At 37.4% G+C, this 8575-nt stretch overlaps 1 long non-coding RNA gene across 1 annotated transcript; it reads right to left on the bottom strand.

The window, feature by feature from the left end:
- Positions 1–2528: 2528 nt before the first annotated feature.
- On the bottom strand, positions 2529–5160 carry LOC113358280. Its single transcript, XR_003364399.1, has 2 exons — positions 3897–5160; positions 2529–3804 (listed from the first exon to the last, which is right to left on the bottom strand). It is a non-coding gene; the product is annotated as an uncharacterized LOC113358280 (long non-coding RNA).
- Positions 5161–8575: the final 3415 nt, after the last annotated feature.

Below are 8575 nucleotides of genomic sequence, written 5' to 3'. Positions count from 1 at the left end.
GATATGGTAATAACTATCATGTTATTTCTAACACATGAGTTATGTCCGTCCTTTTAGTTAATGGATTCCTCAACTCCTGCAACCAAAATGGTTCCATCCACTTATATTGGTAGTGTCATCCTAAAGGCACAATTTTCTAGATTTCGGAGTATATAAAGCAATTCTTTTTCTATTTTTCTATTTTTTTCACTAAAGGCATCAAACAAACTATACAAACATATAAATGCTCCCCCATACTTAAACTTTACATTGTCCTCAATGTAAAATTTAGTCATTCAAAGTAAAGTTCAAGGTGGGAAATTTCGCAAATGATATGCAAAAACAAGAAAATAAAGATAAAATGCTTAAAAATAAAAAGATAAAGATACAAAACCGGTGGGTTGCCTCCCATGCAGCGCTTAGTTTAAAGTCGTCAGCCCGACTTGCAAGACGAACTCCCCATACACCAATAATCTGAAAAGTTGGGGATCCTCCCATAGAACCTGTTTTGCAAATACTCGCTTCACACAAATATTAGTACAAGAAAACAGAAGTGAAGCTATCGCCCCATAGAAGTTTCCCCCTCACTTATTCTTTTCTACACTTGGAAGTGTGTAAAGAACATAGAAATCAGGAACTTCCACGGTTTCTTCTTTGCAAACATCCATAGTATGAGAATCAAATGTTTCTAATGGCGGATATCGAGAAAAAAAAATCTTTTAACAATATTCTCGAAGCACATATATTCAATCCAATATCAGTTAAAGGAGAAGAAACAATAGGCAAAGGGTTAGACAAACCTATCACATTTTCTTGTGTTATGTTGTCCTCTTCATCCTTAAAGAATTCAAACGAATTACTTACCTCTTGCACATCGTAGTCCTCTATCAAACCTTGCAAGCACTCTCCGTCCGTCTCTTCCTCAACCAAAGTTTCAACATAAACATCATCATTACAATCATGTGCAATCTCAATTGGGTCTTCCACAACATTACTTAATTCGGTCACATTCTCAACATACACCTCTTCGTCTTCATTTTCAGACTCACCGAAATCAGAATCGTCGTTGGTTTCACAACCTTTATCACGACGTCGTTTAAGTTCCATATGGATGGTCCTACTAATTTCATCGACAAGCTCTTCCGAGGCTCCATCATCTTCCAACTTGTATAATTTATGTGCAAGTTTTCTAACGTTCACACGCTTACCACCATTTGATACAATAGGTTCTCTTTCTCATGACTCTTCCCTTTGAATGGTGAATGATCATAACTACGATACGGAGTCGGGTAAGAAAAAGTGTTGCAGAAATTGGTTTGTGCGACGTTCTTTCGATCACGATCAAGTTGGTCTAGTCTTCGTTGCATGTCTTGCAATCCATTCATAATCTGCATACAACTCGAATGAAGCCAATTAGAAGTAGAATTATCCCACCTTGGTGCTTGACTTACATACCCACTACAAGGTTGTTGTTGGAACGTATGAAAATCACCGTAAGGTTGTCTTGGATATGCATCATAGCCAATAAATTGATTTTGATTGTATCCCATAGATGGTGGGCAATTTTCATAGTATTGAGGAGGTTGAAAACCGTATCCATTGCTCCAATATGCACCGTTCATAGTATTGGTACCTGAAATAAGATTCTCAAACCAAGTTTAAAAACCAGAAAATAAGAAATGTATAAACAAAACTAAAAAAAAAAAAAAAACCAAAAACAAGTGACAACCGCTGCCTCCCCTGCAACGGCGCCAAAATTTGAACGCTGTCATAGGCGTCAAAAATAATTACACTTTCTTACTACTCAAAATATATAATGAAGCAAGGGAAAGAAAGGATCGTTCCCACAGAGGGGTCTTAGGTTGTAAAAATGTTTCGGTTTCTTATGGTAACACTTGGGGGGTTTTCTGATTTTTATAAAGTAAACTACAATAAAGGCAAATAAATAAAAGTAAACAAATCAACTCAAGGATATGTGAAAGTATTGGTCAAGGATTTCATTTTCATTCACTAACACGTTCTTGTCTTGATAACTAGAATTGATATTTAATCTCTCATTATCAAAAGCCCTAAGATACCTAGTCTAAAGAATATCCCGCAATTTCCTCTTATCATCACACATACATTTAAAACGATGCAAGTATGAATTCTACCAAAAGAATAACCTAACGCCTTGCGCTAATCAAGTTCAATTCCCATGGAGCATTAAGATTCATTAAACTAGGCTAATCAATGCAATTGAAATACATTGCGCAAACAATTCGAACAAAGGTCACGATTCTCATATGATTACAAGGATATATCACTATAACCTACAATCATATTTATGCTACTTGTGTTCAAAGATTATCGCTCGATGATTAATCCTAAAATAGCTATAGATATGGATATGAGTTCTACCAATTTGCAACTTGACAAAACAAATACTCAAATCATGTTGCAATACATCAATGATGCAACTATATTTTCAGAGAATTATGAACGATAAATATGAGACAAAACTAATTCATTAAACCCAAAATCATGTTATGTGAAATCAACTTAATCCAGAAACCAATAATAAAATTAACTACTCATGCAAGGAGTTCATAACAAGAAGAAAAAGAAAGGTTTTCATGTCTAAACCTTAGAACAAAAGTAGAAGAAGAGATAAAATATGTGTAAAGAGATATCCCTTTTATATACTCTCTGCCTTGTCGATTTCTGAATCCAAATTTTAGGTCGCACCCTTTGCCAAAATCCAGTCCTTTAAATATCCCATAAGTGAAGCCCAATCAAGACAGATCCAAGTCCATCCGAGTCGAACTGGGTCAGCTGAGTCAGATCGGATCATTGAGTGAACTCAGCAGAATTAATTTCCGGCAGAATTCCGTCTGTTTTAGGACAATTTCCTGGCCAAATTCAGGCCATTTCATATCTCATTCCCTGTAACATTCCTAGCATACATCTAAATGCTCACTTCAGCTTCAACCACTTGCAATGCATCACACGCAGCACCATCCTTGCATCAGCAAACAACCAAACAGGTGTTACTACTTAATTCTTCACTGTAAACACCATACAGCTTCATTAGTAGACCACTTCATCATGAAACACCACCAGGACCATCAGTATATTCACCTCGGGCACCACCGACTGCAACTTCATTGTCTCCATCACCGGTTCTGTCATTTACAGCCTCAATCTCCAAACCATGTTGTTGTTGTTCTCAACTGATGACAACAGTTAACACCACCAGTTACATTCATCTGTAACAGCAGAAGTCTTCAAAACTCCAATATCAAACCGAACTGATTTCACCTTTGGCAGCATCATATCCTCGTTCTTCTCAGCCTTGGAACTCATCAGAACCTGTGCAATCACTACCTTTGCTGCATCTTCCTTTCTCATGAACCCATCTCTTGTATTTCGTGTTCTGCACCTGCAATTCGAGCTCGGCCTTGTTTTATTTGTTGTGTTCTCCTTCCACTATGATCTTTGTACCAAAACCATGATAATCATCGTCTTCTGCTCCCATACCACAAGTATCACTTGTAATGTCTCAAACTTCTTTACATCCATACCACCAGATTACAGCTGCAACATCATTTGCTCCATCATGACCTAGCCATTCTTACTCCATTCCTACAACACAACCCACCAGCACCAGTTGCACTGCAACCAGCACTTGCAGCTCAGCTGCCATTCTCTTTTTAGGCCAACAAAATCACTTCAACTTGCAGCTACACATGCCTGCAAACCAACTCCTGCTGTTTTCATCTTTAAAACACCATCATTGCTCTCCGTTCAGCACTTCGGCCGCACAACATCCATCCAGAACTCCATCTGCACTCCACCAGAACAATAGCAACACCAACACATTCAGCTCTTATAAACCACCACCAACTGAATTGCAGCTGGATCATAACAAACTATACCTCACACACCACCTGTAGCTGCATATCACTTGCACCAGTTGCACCTCTACTCTGCCTGTAGCTGTAGCTTCCTTCAAGAACTCAGACGACACCAATTTTGTACATAATCATCCCCTTGCTAAGTTCCTTTGTCTTCTTATTCTCTTCTCAACTAAGTTCGTTTTGGAAGTCCACCAAATCTTCAACATACAGCCACCAAAACTCATGTGAAATACCCATTCAAACAAACCCTTGTATCCCCAGATTTAATTAGCTTGAAGTGATAATGAAAAGTTCATTCAAGCAATTACCTGAAAAAGTTGTGTGCACGACCTGGTGGTGCTGGAGATGAGTACGCTGTGATGTTTATAGATATCATCATACATTCATAAACCCTCACATTCGGTCCCCATTATCAACAAAAGCATCATCATCTTCTCTGGTCCAGTTGGTCTTCAAACTCCATTAGATGTTCACTATTTCGAACGCAAATCAGCTTGCAATCTGGAGCTGCAACCACCACACTAATTCGAGTCACAGATTCACACAAACATCCAATAAATGCCATGTCAACAGCTTCTTTCCACCTGAATTTCAGCTCAAAATCCCACCTGAACCACAGATCTGACCTGCCATTCCTTTTCAATTCTTGGTAGCAGGAACATCAATATCTCAAATCGAGCTCAACCCAACTCAGTAATTCATTACAGCGCTTCAATTTCTCCATTTTCAGCAAACCCTAACTCCAACTGCTCCTTTTTCATCTCTGGTTCTAGATCTGAGTTATTAGATCTTCACCCTTCATAGCCCATTAAATCACTGTCTCTCAAATTTCACTTTTCGGAAAGAACCTGAAATGGTTTCAGATAACGGCGCCTCTCTTTCTTCACCTCTCTTAATTTCATAACAGGATGATGATGAGAGAAATGTTTCTCTCAAAATAGAGTTTTGGTAACAATTGGATTTACTCGAGGCACCCACTGCTCCATATAGTCCACCGGAAGTGATAACCCTGAGAAAGTAAATTGTCTGCCATCACACTTCTATGAGGACTTAGCTGGTTGTCCCTTATCCACGCCTAGGCTCCATGTATCACCCGCTTATGGAATGACTATTTTGCCGTTTTGCGCCTATTTCTTCTTGCTCAAACTTAGCTAGTTTCGCTCGCCTGTGAATTGGTCTTTTTGCTCATTTTCGCTCTAAATGAACGCTTTCTTCTCCTTTGAATTCTTTCACCAACAGCAGCCATCTTTTACTTCTCAAGTCCACTTCTTCTCTTCAATGTCTCTTCATCACTAAAGATGTCATGCTTTTCAGACAAAATTTGCATCACTAAAGCCGACATACTTTTCAGACAGAGATGGAGAAATAAAACATAATAATGAGAAATAGTCCGCCTCCAACACTTTTGCCCTTTTAAGCAACGTTTCTTCTTCTTTTGTTTCAAATGACTCCAAAGTACCTTAATACTCAAAAGAAAACATAAGATACATAATTTACAAGAAAACTAAGCAAAGAAAGCATAAACAATAGATAAATATTAAGGTGTTTTAGACACCTATCAAATTCCCGCACACTTAGACTGTTGTGCGAGTACTCGAGATCAAACCACTATCCTATCAATAAAATAATTCTAAAACATACAAACAACTCCATGTCGCCGAGGATACAGTTACTCTTAGCATGAATAACAGGCCTTTGAACCCCTAGGTGTCCCTAGTGGACGAGTTATAGTTTCGTGAAGGTTTACAAGAGGTCTACCTACAAAACCTATATTTCCAACTCCGGCTACCTGTGACAAATTTATGAACGAATCCAAAATGACTACAGGAGGAGGTACCTTGATGCAATTCCAATTCATATATAAGTAAACAAAGCTCTACTCAATAAAGTTGAACAAACCACAATAATCGGAATCTAACTAACCACAATCACACATGAATAGATTCAGAAGATGGATATAGAGATAGATGTTTTCGAATGTTGACTAGTGATCGTTGTTTCCCATATCTGTCTGAAGGTCACTGCCAAAACAAACCTCAAAATCCTATTGGATTGAGCTACTGGTCTGAATTCTAATATAAACACAACTGGCATATACAAGGGAAAGCTGCGACAAACTTAATTCTAGATCAATTCACTGGCATATACAAGGGAACCAATGATCGATTTATTCAACACAAAAAATTATTTTTCTCTTTTTTTTCTTTTTTTATTTTTTTTTTCAAATCGACAACATGATGGATCTTTTGGATCCAAGCGCATGATTCTTGTCAGCAGATTACATGGTAATTCCCATGGATCCTGCATTCCACGCTTGCTTAGGCGACGGAGACAGGGAGAACAGACACATATTGCTATCCTTTTTTTTGTGTACACCGTTTGGTCAAATCGGTCTGGTCTATTTTTTTGTAGTAACTCAATCACTCTATTTCATCCTAGCAGTGATAACAATTCGATGCTGGTGCCCCACCAAATCACTTAGAGAAACAATAAATAAATATGGAAAAATAAAAATAGAACGTGATATGGTGACATTCCGAGATACGGTAACAATTATAGATATGGTAACAATTATCATGTTATTTCTAACACATGAGCTATGTCCGTCCTTTTAGTTAATGGATTCCTCAACTCCTGCAACCAAAATGGTTCCATCCACTTATATTGGTAGTGTCATCCTAAAGGCACAATTTTCTAGATTTCGGAGTTTATAAAGCAATTTTTTTCTTTTTCTATTTTTCTATGTTTTTTTTCACTGAAGGCATCAAACAAACTATACAAACATATAAATGCTCCCCCACACTTAAACTTTACATTGTCCTCAATGTAAAATTTAGTCATTCAAAGTAAAGTTCAAGGTGGGAAATTTCGCAAATGATATGCAAAAACAAGAAAATAAAGATAAAATGCTTAAAAATAAAAAGATAAAGATAAAGATACAAAACCGGTGGGTTGCCTCCCATGCAGCGCTTAGTTTAAAGTCGTCATCCCGACTTGCAAGACGAACTCCCCATACACCAATAATCTGAAAAGTTGGGGATCCTCCCATAGAACCTGTTTTGCAAATACTCGCTTCACACAAATATTAGTACAAGAAAACAGAAGTGAAGCTATCGCCACATAGAAGTTTCCCCCACACTTATTTTTTCTACACTTGGAAGTGTGTAAAGAACATAGAAATCAGGAACTTCCACGGTTTCTTCTTTGCAAACATCCATAGTATGAGAATCAAATGTTTCTAATGACGGATATCGAGAAACAAAATCATTTAACAATATTCTCGAAGCACATATATTCAAGTCAATATGAGGTAAAGGAGAAGAAACAATAGGCAAAGGGTTAGACAAACCTATCACATTTTCTTGTGTTACGGTGTCCTCTTCAACCTTAAAGAATTCAAATGAATTACTTACCTCTTGCACATCGTAGTCCTCTATCAAACCTTGCAAGCACTTTCCGTCCGTCTCTGCCTCAGCCAAAGTCTCAACATAAACATCATCATTATAATCATGTGCAAGCTCAATTGGGTCTTCCACAACATTACTTAATTCGGTCACATTCTCAACATACACCTCTTCGTCTTCATTTTCAGACTCACCGAAATCAGAATCTTCGTTGGTTTCACCAACAGCAGCCATATTTTACTTCTCAAGTCCACTTCTTCTCTTCAATGTCTCTTCATCACTAAAGATGTCATGCTTTTCAGACAAAATTTGCATCACTAAAGCCGACATACTTTTCAGACAGAGATGGAGAAATAAAACATAATAATGAGAAATAGTCCGCCTCCAACACTTTTGCCCTTTTAAGCAACGTTTCTTCTTCTTTTGTTTCAAATGACTCCAAAGTACCTTAATACTCAAAAAACATAAGATACATCATTTACAAGAAAACTAAGCAAAGAAAGCATAAAAAATATATAAATATTAAGGTGTTTTAGACACCCATCAAATATTGAAAAAGCGTGGGGTCTAACAATCACACCCAATATTTCGATTAGCAATCTGTATGGACTAACTCCAATATACTTTAAAGAGAATCAACTAGACAGTCAGACTCAATCTTAATAAAAGTATATCAAAGAGTTATATCTCTCTTTCTCGATTCAATACTTACGCAAGCAAATAGAAATCTGCGAGTCTAAATGAATACGAGAGAAATCACTTGAACGTACCAAAGACCAATGTTCAAGTATCAATCAATTTCAATCAACAACCAAAGGTTGGATTTCCCAATTGATTGATTCAAACGTACAACCTGTGATATTTTAATTATATAAAAAAATATAATGCGAAAAAGAGATAACACAGATACCAGAAGTTTTGTTAACGAGGAAACCGCAAATGCAGAAAAATCCCGGGACCTAGTCCAGATTGAACACACAATGTATTAAGCTGCTACAGTACTAGCTTGCTACAAACTAACTTCGGTCTGGACTGTAGTTGAACCCCGATCAATCTCACACTGATCCAAGGTACAGTTGCGATCCTACATCTCTGATCCCAGCAGGATACTACGCACTTAATTCCCTTAGCTGATCTCACCCACAACTAAGAGTTTCTACGAACCAAAGTTGAAGACTTTGATAAACAAATATGTATCACGCAGAAAAGTCTACGGTAATAGATAAATCTGTCTCCCACATAAATACCTACATTTTTTTGTTCCGTCTTTTGATAAATCAAGGTGAACATGAA

Source organism: Papaver somniferum, chromosome 3, assembly GCF_003573695.1.
Source record: "Papaver somniferum cultivar HN1 chromosome 3, ASM357369v1, whole genome shotgun sequence".
Taxonomy (NCBI): Eukaryota; Viridiplantae; Streptophyta; class Magnoliopsida; order Ranunculales; family Papaveraceae; genus Papaver; species Papaver somniferum.
The sequence above is the reverse complement of the archived record's forward strand: the minus strand, read 5'-3'. Positions and strand labels throughout refer to the sequence as shown.